The sequence below is a fragment of the Solanum stenotomum genome, chromosome 11 (genome assembly GCF_019186545.1).
Source record: "Solanum stenotomum isolate F172 chromosome 11, ASM1918654v1, whole genome shotgun sequence".
Classification (NCBI taxonomy): domain Eukaryota; kingdom Viridiplantae; phylum Streptophyta; class Magnoliopsida; order Solanales; family Solanaceae; genus Solanum; species Solanum stenotomum.
In genome coordinates, this window is record NC_064292.1 from 34,600,089 (window position 1) to 34,614,770 (window position 14,682).

A 14,682-nucleotide genomic window follows, 5' to 3' on the forward strand; every position below is an offset into this window, starting at 1 on the left:
TCAAAAGGCGAATAGGCGATCTATTGGTGATTCGTTGAATGTGTTCGGCGATTCGCAAATCTTCATTTCTTCATTCTTTTAGCTTCTTTTGCTCCTTTTTGCTTGATAGAGTCCATGCTTTCCCTCAAACTTCAAATATCTGAAACATAAATGTTTTTATCAGATATTGAGGTAAAACATGCATTTGAAGACACTAATTTCATCAAAATATAGCCCTAAATGAGTCTAAATTGTGACCTCATCAACGCCCAACAATTGAAGAGGAAAATTTCAAGAAAAGGGCAAGATAGTCTAAGAGGGTAAGGACTGGTGATGGTGACTCTTCTCATTCTAGGTTTGAAGGGCATAGGTGTCCTCAATTCTAGCAAAAGTATTTTGGTCAAGGTTCTTCTAATATTTTGGACCCTAAGTTCAAGAAGAATAGGGTATATAACCCTAAGCTTTAAGGAGGTGGTGTAAATGGATCTTTTACTCCCATTTGTCAATGTTGTGGAAAGGGTCACTTCAGAAAATGTTTGGTTGGTACGGATGGATGTTTTGGTTGTGGGAAGACTAGTCACAAAGTGAGGGATTGTCTGTTGAAAGATATCAAGGGTAAGGATGGTAGACAAGCTCAACCTAGTGGTTTTGATTTGGATTCTCTGGAGCAAAATAGATTATATTCTCTTCAGACAAGACAAGATCACAAGGGTTCTCTTTATGTGGTGACTAGAATGTTGGAAGTCTTTCATCTTGATGTTCATGCATTACTTAATATGGGTGCTACATTGTCACTTTTACTCCTTATATGTCCATGAGATTTGGTATTGGTCCTGAAATCCTTTCTAATCTCTTTCATGTCTCTATTGGTGATTCTATTATTGCTAAGAGAGTTTACAAAAATTGTCCTATTTCTATTTTCTCATAGAGTCACTAATGTTGATAGTGTAGAGCATGATATGCTAGATTCTGATATAATTCTTGGTATGTATTGGCTTCATGAATGTTATGCTTCCATAGATTATAGGACCCGATTGGTCATATTTAAGGCTCTGAACGAACCTATCATGTCATGGGAAGGGGAAACTATGCTCTTAAGGGTCAGTTCATATCTTTCTTAAAGGCTAGGAAAATGATTTCTAAGAGTTGCATTTATCATCTTGTTAGGGTTAGGGATAAAAATTCTGAAACCCCTACTTTTGAGTTAGTTTCGTTTGTAAATGAGTTTCTAGAAGTGTTTCCCGATGATCTTCTTGATATTCCTCTTGAAGGGAAATAGAATTTGGTATTGGCTTTCTCCCATATATGTGGTCTATCTCTATTTGTCCTTACCATATGGTTCTGATATAGTTCAAGGAGTTAAAGGATCAATTGAAAGACTTGCTAGATAAGGATTTTTTTAGACCGAGTATCTCTCCACAGGGTGCTCCTGTGTTGTTTGTTGTAAGAAAGATGGTCCCCTCCGAATGTCCATTGATTATTGGCAATTGAATAGGGTTACCATAGAGAATAAGTATCCTATTCCAATGATAGATGATTTATTTGATCAATTCCAAGGAGAGAGTTACTTCTCTAAGATTGACCTTCGGTCGGATTATCACTAATTAAGGGTGAATGAGAGTGACATTTCGAAGGTTTGTTGCTTCCCTTGGTCATATTTACTCCAGTGAAGGTATTCAAATCGATCCTAAGAAAACCAAGATGGTTAAGAATTGGCCTAGACCTTTGTCAGCTTTAAACATAAAGAGTTTCATTGGTTTTACTAGTTACTATAGAAGATTCGTGGAAGGATTTTCCTCTATTGTTTTACCTTTGACGACTTTGACTAAAATGAAGGTGAATTCCTATTGTCGGAAGCTTCATATGATTTATTGTGATGCTTTATAAAATGGTCTTGGTTGTGTTTTGATGCAACATCGGAAAGACATTGCTTATGCTTCAAGGTAATTAAAGGTGCATGAAATTAGAGTTAGCGACGGTAGTGTTTGCTTTAAATATTTGGAGACATTATTTGTATGGTTTTCATGTAAATGTGTTTATTGACCCAAAAGCTTGAAGTATGTGTTCAGTCAAAAGCATTTGAATCTTTGCCAAATAAGGTGGTTTAAATTATTGATAGATTACTATATAAGTGTCCTATATCATCTCGATAAGGCTAATATAGTGGCAGATGCTCTTAGTCGACTATCAATGGGAAATGTTTCTTATGTTTATGATGATAAGAAAGAGTTTGTTCGTGATGTTCATAGATTGGCTCGATTGGGTGTTCGCGCAGTTGATTCTAATGAATGGAGTGTTATTGTTTATAATGATTCTGAATCGTCTCTCGTATCAGATGTGAAATCTAAGAAAGACCTTGATCCAGTATTAGTTGATTTTAAAAAAGTTAGTTTTCAAAAAAGTCACTGAGGCTTTCTCCCAAGGGGGAGATGGTTCCCTTCGATATCACGATCAGTTATATGTTCCGAATGTTCATGAGAATCAGATTTTGACAAAAGCTCATAGTTTTTGGTATTATATTCATCCGATATCCACCAAGATGTACCGTGATTTGTGGGAGGTCTATTGGTAGAATGAGAAGAAGAAGGATATTGCGGAATTTATGGTTAAATTGCAAATTGTCAACAAGTGAAAGTTAAGCATCAAACACCAGGTGGTTTGACTCAAGACATTAGTACTCCTATATGGAACTGGGAAGATTTGAGTATGGATTTCATTAAGGGCTTACCTCGCACTTTTGATAAATTTGGCCCGATTGATGGATCAAATGATGAAATTGGCTCACTTTTTTCCATTAAGACTTTGCTTTCATCCAAAGAGTATGCCAAGTTTTATATTTAGGAACTGGTGATGTTGCATGGAGTGTCCCTGTAAATTATCTCCGATTATGGAAATCAATTTACCTCTTAGTTTTGGAAGTCGATTAAAAAAGGTCTCAGCACTAAAGTGAAACTTAGCACGGGTTTCCACGCTCGGACTGATGGACAAGCCAAGCGTACCATCATACTTTAGAGGATATGCTAAGAGCTTGTGTGATTGATTTCAAGGGTAATTTGGATGATCATTTCCTTTTGATTGAGTTTGCTTATAATAATAGCTATCATTCTAGCATTGGAATGACACTGTTTGAGACTCTTTATGGTAGGAGGTATAGGTCTCCTATAGGTTGGTTTGAAGTTGGTGAAGTTGTTTGATAGGGACCGAGTTAGTACATGAAGTATGGAAAAGGTTTGATTCATTCGTGAAAGGTTAAGAATGGTACAAAGTTGATAAAAGTCTTATGCCGTTGTTAGGAGAAGAGAAGTTGAATTAAATGTTGATTATTGAGTCTACTTGAAAATTTTAGCCAAGAAAGGTGTGATGAGATTTGGAAAGAAAGAGAAGCTTAGTCCCCGCCATGTGGATCCATAACAAATTTTGAGGCGTATTGGCAAAGTTGTTTATGAACTTGAGTTGCCTAATGATATAGCATCGGTACATCCAATATTCCATGTCTCTTTGTTGAAAAAGTGTGTTGGATATCCAACGTCCATAATGCCTTTGGAAGGTTTGGGAGTTAAAGAAAATCTTTCTTATGAAGAGGTTTCAGTTGAGATTTTAGATCGACATGTCCGGAAGTTGAGAAATAAAGAAGTTTCTTTCGTAAAACTTCTTTGGAGGAATCAATTAGTTGAGGGTGCTACTTGGGAAGCCAAAGCGAATATGATGTTTTGGTATCCTCGTCTCTTTCCCTCCGCTCCTATTCTAGCTTGAGGTATTAGCTCCTCATGGTTCATTCTTTCGGATTCATTCCCTTTAGTCATTCTCATGTTTACATATGCATGCATGTTCATGAAAAACTTGATTTTTAATGTTATGATTTAGCTTGGAGTGATTCTCCATGTTTATGTGCATTTAAATAATATATATGCATTCATGTTGGGTTGTTAGCTTCTTTCCTACTCTAAGACAAAACGGATATGATATTCTGGTATCCTCATATCTTTCTCTTGCTCCTCTTCTATCTTGAGGTATTAGCTCATCATGGTTCATTCTTTCGGATTCATGCTCTTTAGTCATTCTCATGTTTATATATGCATGCATGTTCATGAAAAACTTGATTTTTGATGTTATAATTTAACTTGGAGTGATTCTCTGTGTTTATGTACATTTTGATAATATATGCATTCATGTTGGGTTGTTAGATTCTTTCCTACTCTATTCATGCTAGTTTGAGTCCCATTTGATGACAAATCATTCCAAATCAGAGATATTGTAACACCTCCAAAGTTGGAAGTCGAGTTGCAAAGAAAAGCTGCAGAAAATTTACTCATGCTATAATCTATGAGTCCTATATACAGACCATAGGAAGGAAGTCGTAGACCTGAAATTGAGATTTTGAAATTCTAAGTTTCTAAAGTCTGATCTACGACTTGACCGGATGAGCCGTAGATGACATCCATAGGAAGGACTCAGAGGATTGAATTAAGATCTCAAGTCTACAGAAGAAAACAACGGGTTTACTAATAGGTTATGTAGAAAGGTTCTACACTTGGTGAAAATTTGAAGTTAAAGTTGAGGACTATAAATGGGATCTACGGATCGTAGAAGTGTTTCGTGGAATGTTGGATAATTTTTGTATTTCTGAAGTTGATTCTACAGTTGACCAGTACGGGCTGTTGGTCCAACCCATAGGATTGTTTGGCAGTTATTTATTAAGGTTATTTGGGTCTTTTTCTATGAATTTATGGGTTGTTTGGTTGGGAACCAAGTTATCCCAGGATTATTATCCTGGGATAACTTGTCCCACCATATATATGTGATAACTTATCCCATCATCGTGGTATAAATGGTGGGATAAGTTATCTCAAACATAGCAACCAAACAAGACATCAATTTTTATCCCAGGACTATTTAATCTAATCCCTCACACCAAACGACCCCTTAATACATATATTATGTCATTTTGACCTTAATTCTAAGTCATATTACTACCCTTTTATTCTTAAATCTACCCAAACCCTGATCTCATTCTCTCAAATTCCCATATCCCATCAAAGTTCATCCTCTCAAATTCAAAGAAGAAAGCTCGGGTTCCAAGATTCAAGTCTCATTTTTCCTCCGTAGCTTATAGGCTTTGATCATCAAGATATGTGAGAATTCACCAATAGATTCCATTCATTCATTGGGTCCCAAAGATTTCTCAATTCTCCAATATAATTTCATCAAAATTGGTTAGGATTTCATCCAATTCTCTATGGATCCTATTTGTTATGATTCAGTTGCTTGATTTTAATCTTATTATGTATGATTTGATTCAATTATATATTTTTTCAATTAATTTCATAAGGACTCATTCATGATGCATGTTTATGATGATGAATTTATGAAGAAAGCTATGAAGTTATGAATGAAGATTTATGAAAAGTTGTTTTATGATCTAAGCTTGCTTTTAAGATAAACATCGATGAAATTGTAAAAGACTTTCTCACATATTGAGAAATCATAGTTGTGAAAGGTTTTCTCACATATTAAGATGTGAAAGGTTTTCTCACATATATATGAATCATGATTTAAGGAGCTACTCAATGATGACTTTATGATTTGGATTAGTATGTTGATTATTGCATATCCTAATATTATGCTTGAAAATTGAGTTTATCTATTCCGTTGGGATTTCACTTAGCATCGAGAGAACTTTGAGGTGGAGGCTCAAATAGGGTAGTCTCTAACAACAATCTTTAGTTCTAAACTACGTACACCCGTAGGATTATATTAAATGACCTAGTTAATGGATCCACACATAAAATATGATTGATACGGAGTTCTACCTCGGAAAGTTGACTCTACCTTCTTGATGTGGGAGTTATAGTAGATTTTATGTTATACCTCGCATGGTCTTATAATACCCCGAACTTTGAGAAATGACTAAAAAGTGCAAACGGAAAAGTCCACAAACCCAAAATGTACCACGGACCCTTCACATCACCCTAGGTGGCCCGTTTAGAGGTCCCCGACCCGTCTTGGGTATCATTAATGATCATCCAAGGCTGCCTAAGTAGGGGTCACCTAGACAGGAGCTTAAACGGGCCGTGGTGACTTGACGTTCTGTTTAGAGGTCCGTACAAGTCACCCATCAGTTTTAAAATTTTGGGTCAATTTCAAACAATGTTATCTCTCAGTAAAAAAATAATAATTGGGTGGCTCATGACCTATTAATTAAAGGAATTTGACTCCTTTTTCCAATGCCACCAAATTTGCTTTTTTTCGAGTTCAGAGTAAAATGTTATGCCTATTTTAGTGAAGCACTGACGGGAAGGTGCAACTTCATGACCGGATATATGGCCGTAAAGTGTTTCACGGAGCATGAAGCCTTAGATTGTCCGTGAAGCCCCTTTTTTAAGACACCTCGTCAATTTTTAATTAGGGTCATTTTAGTCTTTTTCCAAAGTGTTTGGTACCTAAACTGTCGTTTTAAACCCTATTTCAAGACCGATAAAAGTGAACTAAGCCCTAAAACTATCAATTTAAATTCATTCTCCTAAATTCCCTAAACTTTACCAAATTCATCCTCATAAAGAATCTTCTCTCTAGATCAAGAAAGAAGAAAAAGCTAGGGTTCTTCAAGTTCAAGTCTATTTCTTCATCATTGCTTAGTGCTTCAATCAAGATATGTAGGGAGTTTATCAATGGTTTCTATCCACCTATTGAGACCCAAAAGTTTCTTCAATTCTCCAATTCAAATTCCCAAAGATTGATTAGGTTTTCATTCAATTCCTCACGGGTTCTATTTGTATGAATTCAATTGCTTTATTATGATCTTATTTTGATGATTTAGATTTAATTACATGATTTTCAACTAATTCCATGTGAACCCATGCATTGATCCGTGAATCATGACTATGAATCCCAACTTACATGAATTTATGAAGAAGCTTGAATCTATGAATATATTTTTATGAAATTATACATGTTTTTATGAAAGCAATGTTTATGACTCAAGTAATCTTATAGATGACGGTATCTATATGTTCTATGACGCTTGGCCACATGACATGAATAACATCTAGATTTGCCCTCAATGCTTTTCGGGCTATTTTCCTAAATTAGATCTTGATTAGTATGGTATCCGAATATGCCATCAATGATTATAGATCAAGCTGTCAAAACTATTTCCACTAGTAGTAGGACATTTCTAGTATGAAGCTAATGACTATGGACCTTATAAAGCTATTATGAAAAGATCATGAATGGTCAAGCATGGTCTAAGGAGCTACTCTATGATGTTTCTAGCTTGGATTGGTTGCTTAATTGTACCTTTAATTTCCATGGATGATAATATGACTCTAGTTTGTATTGGCTACTTGATGTGCCCTTCTGCGGATAATAAGACAAGTTAATATTAATGACTATTTGGTGGGATTTGTGCTTAGCACCGAGAGGATATTGAGATGGAAGCTCTCCCGTAGCTTGAGGTCGAATTTCTAGTAACAATCTCCTTATCCCATAACTATCTGCCACTATAGGATGATTGTTTTGGATAGACATTAGCTAGTGGATCCACTTTAGCTCAGATTTATGGTTCTTACCTTGGCAAGTAAGGACACCCTTTTTCAGTGTGGGGTAGACACTGGATTCCATGTTATAGCTCGCATGGTCTATATGTCAGGTAATGGTAAACTTTCCACAAAATGAACTAAGTCAATAACTAATGTTTTATAAAGCTTCCTTTATGATTTAAGAATGCATTGACTGTGTTCAGGATTTATGAATATTCTTAAATGATTTTACTATGTTTTAACTTGGTCATGCATTACATGTTTTCGATTATGTCCCCTTATGATCACGTCTCATGTTTTATTGCATTCCCCTCATACTTAGTACATTCCATGTACTAATGCATACTTGTGCCGATATTGTTTCACTAATGTAGGGCTTGACGATTCTTATCCCTCTATTTGTGGCTAGTTGATTACATTAGAGATTTGAAGACTTGGTGAGTCCTCATACTTTGAGGACGATGTTACTTTTATAGCTTTATGTCATTTCCATTTTTCAAATTTGTATGTGATGTATGGGTTACGTCCCAATGACTTTCCTTATGATGTACTAGATGGCTTTGAGACTTATGTTATACTTCCACTTTTGTCAAACTCTTTATGATATAAAATTGTCATTTGAACTCTTTAAATTCTATTATCTTGTATGATGTATGCTAAGTGTCTTGTGTAGGGCATCTCTAGGTTCTATACGCCGTGTTACGACTAGGGTGTACTTTAGGTCGTGACAGGTCTATTGTCAATTAAAGCTAATATCCCACAAAAATGAACTAAGTTACTTTTAGAGGTTTTATGAAGATTTCATAATGATTTTAAGATGCATTGACCATTTTCATGATTTATGATCCTTCTTTAAAGGTTTTACTATGTTTTAGCTTAGTCATGCATATCATATTTTCTATTACGTCCCCTATAGATCATTTTTCGTTTCTTATGCATATCCCTCATACTTAGTACATTTCATGTACTAATGCATACTTGTTCCTACATTGTTTAATACTCTAGGGTTCGATGCTTCCTCTCCTCCTACTTGTGGCTAGATACAGGTTGCTACCTATTGTGTTGGATTGGTGATCCTTATACTCTGAGAGAGAAACCATGAAGACTTTACTTTTTGATATCATTTACTTTTGAGAATTTGTATGTGGTGAATGAGTTATGTCTCAACCACTCTTGGTGTTTTAGATGACTTGTCAAGACTTATTATATTTCTGCACTTATGTTCCTTTCATAATATGAGACTACTTTACATATTCTCTTTTGTATATTAGATTGTGTTGAATGTATGTCAAGTGGCTTTGGAAGGGCCTCTCAGGGTCTATACATCATGTCACATCTATGATGTACTTTGAATCGTAAAACTAATCCTGCGTTATTAATTTTGGTATCAAACAACCCCTAACTATTTTTGGTTCTCGTTGTTTTGTTATTTTCATCCATGAACGCTCTCTGGTTCATAAGTGCGTACAAAATTGACCTTACAAAATTCTTATTGAAGGGGATTACACTTCACACTTACATTTGTAATTTTTAATTGTGTATTCTTGTAATTGTATTTGATACACCTTGTATCTAACTTAAAAAGCATTAAAAAGTTTTAATGCTTTATTTTCGATACTAAACATTGTCTCATAATTACGAAAACGGGTCATGAGTTTATTTTGACAATATTGAATCGTCAATCATAATTTTATTTTTCTCCTAAAATCTAGATCTTGGGATATCCAATCTTCTTTACAGAGTTACCATCATGTTGACTTGTCCTCAGTCATAGTCTCATTTTCCTAGATGATTTCTCAATTACCTATCTAGTTTGTCCTTTTGTAAGTGAATCCGACAGATATTATTTGATTTACATAGTAAATTGTGATAATTCTACTAGAGAATAGTTGTGTAACGATATTGTGTCTTCACCGTATGTGACAAGATTTACCATTAGAAATAACAGTTCTACCTATTCTTATTGTTGCTTGGCTATCGTACTGTATGCATATAGGAGGCAACAATTTGGGCCAAAATGAAATGTCTTCTAAGAAATTTCAGAGTCACTCAACTTCCTCACCGACATTGGCTAAAGTTATGAATCAGACTCCATTGTAGAGGGCAATACAAGATTGTTTGGATGACTTCTAAAATATTACTCCCTCCATTCCTATTTATATGTCGTTATTACTAAAAATAGATTTTTCCTAATACCAGTCATTTCACAAAACCAATAAATAAATAACATTATTCTACATATTTCATCCTTGAAAGTTATATATTAGCCTTGAAAGTATAAATTGACTGACCAACACATAAAAACTAAATGATTAATTCATGTTCATTGATCAATTTAGTTAATCAAAATAAATTAATTTATGTTCATCTATTGAAAATTTGATTTCAAGAGAATACTAAATAAGGGTACAAAGTAAACTTACCTAATTTCTTAAGGGACGAGAAAACTAAAATTGTGACATATAAATAGAAACAGAGAGAATAATCCTTCACAAATGACAAAAACATATCCACTTATAGATTGTGTTTTGGTTGAGCCAATGATCCAATTTGCATCACTATATCTTTCAACAATCGTTGAATACTTATTGTAATGCAAAATAAAATTTTGAGTATGTTTCAAATACCACAAAACTCGTTTTATAGTGTCATCGAATGATTTTGATCAGAATTAGTAGTATTTTCACAATCTCTAATTTTATTATATGTGTATTATGTAATAGAATTAACGAGATCAAAAAGATATAATTGTCCCTGAACCTCGTTAGTATTCCTACCGATTCAATAGAAGTGCTAGTACCAACATCAATGTGATTGACTTTATCTTTAGCTTGTAAATATGAAATTGGACTAACATTTTTTTACATATTTCTATCTAAAGCCCCTCCCATTGATGGATCCATCACTTACATGCATGGTTACAAGTTTTTTTTTTTTTTTTTTTTACATTTATTAGAAAAGTAAAGATTGTTTTCTTTGTTTTGAGTCATAAATTTTCACACTAACAAAAGTTTTACTCCCTCCGTCCAATAATAGTTGTCCACTATTCTAAAAATAGTTGTTCAACAATACTTGTCCAATTTAGAAAATCAAGAGATGATTTGCTTTTTGTGCCTACTTTATCATTGCTTTTAAATACTATTTATCATCTAACACATTTCTCGAAACATTAATTTTGATAAAGTTTTGGCTAGAAATGTAAAAAGTCTATAATATCCTTATTTTAATTTTTACATTTATTCCCTCAATACTTTTCCCTCCAAAACAAAGCTAACTTTTTTCTATTTCCAAACCTCCTTGAACTACTAAATTAGAGACTCTTTGGCTGCCAAGGGAAATTGTTCAGTTAATTAAAAAAATCTTTTATAATTTCATTTTTATATATTAATATTTTTTCATTACTGTCACGACCCAGGGTACCCCTTAGATGTAACATGGCGTATGAAACCCCGAAGGACTCCATAAAAGCCACTTAGTTCTCATAACATAGGAAATTGAACAAAAAGAGTAAAACATAGTCCAAGTCCAAAACATTTTATAGAATGAAAAGCGGAAGTCTAAACTCATGTCTCATCATAGCCATCTAATACAATAGAATGTAATTGGGCCTAGCCCGTAAATCATGTTCAAAAAGGGAAATACATGAAAGAAAACTAAACAATGAAATCCGTCCTAGAACCATGAGGACTCACCAAGCTCGGGAACACTCAAATCCTAGCTCTAGCCACAATATTGGGAACCCTATGTGTCAGACCCTATATTTGAGAAAAATGCAGTCAAGAGTATGCGTTAGTACAAAAATGCACTAAGTATGATACTTATGCATAAAAACATTTAAAACATGCTAAAATGGACATTTAATTTCATGACATGCAATTGACCAAGCTAAAACATCATATGAAAGAGTTATAAAACATAAGTCATAAATCATGGTCAATGCAAGCTAACATCATCTTTAAAGCCTTTTAACACATATGAGATATAACCTTAGTTCTCTTTTAGTCTTGTTGTGGGAATTAGCCTTAACCAACATAGAGATCATTTGACCTATAACATGATCACCCGATGTTTCCCACACCGAAAATGGTTGTTCTACTTGCCTAAGGTAGAACCATGAACTTCTACCTTAAGTGGATCCACTAGCTAATCAACCTATAGGGGCACATAGTTAAAGGATAAGGAGATTGTTACTAGAAACCCGGCCTCTACTAGCAGGAGATCTTCCATCTCATGAGACTTCTTCTAGAAACCCGGCCTCTACTAACGGGAGAGCTTCCATCTCAATGTCAATATTCACTCGGTGCTGAGAATAAATCCCACGGAATAGTATTTTCTTACTTATTCTCATTATCCATGGAAAGGCATGTCATCTTGCCAATCTAATCTAGTTCATTAAGATAGCTTTTATTCATTGATTCAATTAGGTGAGAAAGCCTTTCAACCTAAGAATCCTTGTTATGTGAGAAAACCTTTTGAATCATGCTAGTATGGGTTTATGAGAATGTCCTTTCACAACACAACATCATCATTGGTACTTTTACTCTCAAAGCACCCTTAAAGCATTTACATAATTCTTCATAAAACATGCATAATTCCATCATCACCTTTCAAGGCCAAAAACCTCTTTCAATCCTCAACATTTAGAAAATAAGGGTTAGATATGGATTTAATCATAAACTTATGCAATTCTCTCATCGCATGCTTAATTTCATAAAACTTTTCCTTTAAGATCAAAATCCCACAACATATAGTTCATAATTTGAAAACATAGGTATCACATGGGTTCATAATGGAAAACATCATTAAAACATAGTAAATCATCCATTCATGCTTAGAAGATCATAATGCAATAATTCAAATCAATAATCATAAGAACCCATGGTAATTGAATAAAACTTTAGCTAATTGGGGAATTCTACCTTTTCAAATAGAGGAATTGGGGGATTCCGTGAATGAGAGGGATTCATGGATGAAAACTACCACATCTCAAGTCAAATTGCTAGCATTCAATGGAGAAATTGGATCCTTAGCTTGAAACCCTAGGTTGAATCTTCTTTTTCTTCTTCAACTTTCTAGAGAGAGGATATTTGAGAGGAGTTTTGGGAATTTGGAAGAATGAAGTAAATGGGTCTAATTTGGGGGTAAGAAGACTTATATAGGGGTCCTAAACTTAGGCAAAACGACGTAGTATAGGAACTAATTAATTAGGAAAAGACCCAACTGCCCCTAAAAATAAGTAACAAATGACCATTCACAGACCCTAGTCGAAGGACCGTGGTCTGACACACGACCCGTCTTGGTTGACCCTCGTTCATGGTCAGATATGGTGATATTGGGGTCTCAAACCACGGACCGTGGTTTGACCTAAATATGGTAGGTCGTGTCATGGTCTTGAACCCTCAGACCCTACCCAGGCAGGTCAACCACGTACCACACCTACGATTCGTGGTCCATTCCATAAGCCGTGGGTGGCTAACGTGGTTTGGCACCTGCAACATTTGGAAAGCTGCTAGTTGGTCTTTATAGAATAAGGGGTGTTACAATATCCCTCTTAGGACCACTCATCCTCGAATGAGATTTAAACTGGTTCAAATGAGTTGGAGAGGAACTAACAACCCACCCTAACAATGCAATGCATACAACTAAAAAGGAACTATTGACTCACAGGTAGGACGTTTTAAAAACATAAAAAAAAGGGTGAAACTAAATCTATCTGCCCATTATGCATGCAATGCATATAAACAAGGAGGAAACATCAACTCCAAGCTAAGCATGTTCAAATGCATCAAAAGGAAGTAAGAACTACATCCATCGACCCAGTATGCATGAATTCTCAAAATTTCTCATGTTCAAGGAGGAACTACCTTATCCAAGCTAAAAACATGCACAACACAATCTCATAAGTCTATAGGCAACTCATACTCAATGCACAACAACATGAGGAAAATAAATCATATAAGTCATTTCTTTCGAAACTTAAGCTTTTCATGAACATGCATAACATAAGGAAATCATGGAAACATATAAAACACACATAACTCCCAAACATAGCACAAACCAAGAAGAACTCATTACCTCAAGCTAGAGTAGGAGTAGAAGTAAAAAAATGAGGATATCGGGACATCATATCGGCATCGGCCTCCCAAGAAGCACCCTCAACTAAGTGATTCCTCCATAACACTTTCATGGAAGAAACTTCTTTATTTCTCAACTTCTTGACGTGAGGTCTAAAATCTCAACCGGAACCTCTTCATAAGAAATATTCTCTTTAACTTCCAAGCCTTCTAAGGAAACTATGGATGTCGGATCACTAGCACATTTCTTCAACATAGAGACATGGAAAACCAAATGCACCGATGCCAACTCATTTGGCAAATCAAGCTCATATGCAACCTTACTAACACGCTTCAAAATCTCATATCGGCCTACAAAACGGGGACTAAGCTTCCCTTTCTTACCAACCTCATTACACCCTTCATGAGTGAGATTTTCAAGTAAACTCAATCACGAACATCAAACTCAAGATCCCTTCTTCTAACATCAGCATATGACTTTTGCCGACTTTGAGCCATTTTCAACCTCTCTCTAATAAGACGAATCTTCTTTATGGCCTCATGTACCAATTTGGGACCTATAAGGGAAACTTCACCCACCTCAAACCAACATATATGATATCTACACCTCCTACCATACAGTGCCTCAAATGGAGCCATATCAATACTCGAGTGTTAACTGTTATTATAGGCAAACTCAATCAATGGCAAATGGTCATCCCAATTACCCTTAAAATTAATCACAAAAGATCTAAACATGTCTTCCAAAGTTTGAATAGTACACTCCGCATGCCCCTCGGTTTGGGGATGAAAAGTCATGCTAAGCTTAACTTTGGTACCAAGACCCTTTTGGAACGACTTCCAAAACTGAGAAGTAAATTGGGTGCCTCGATCGGAAATAATGGACAAGGGCACTACATGAAACCTCACCATCTCTCTCAAATACAACTTAGCATAATCTTTCGCCGAATAAGAAACATTGACGGGAATGAAATGAGCAGATTTCTTCATCCGATCCACTATTACCCAAATGGAGTCATGTTGTAACCGAGTACGTGGCAACCCTACAATAAAGTCCATATTCACATCTTCCCACTTCCAAGTAGGATTAC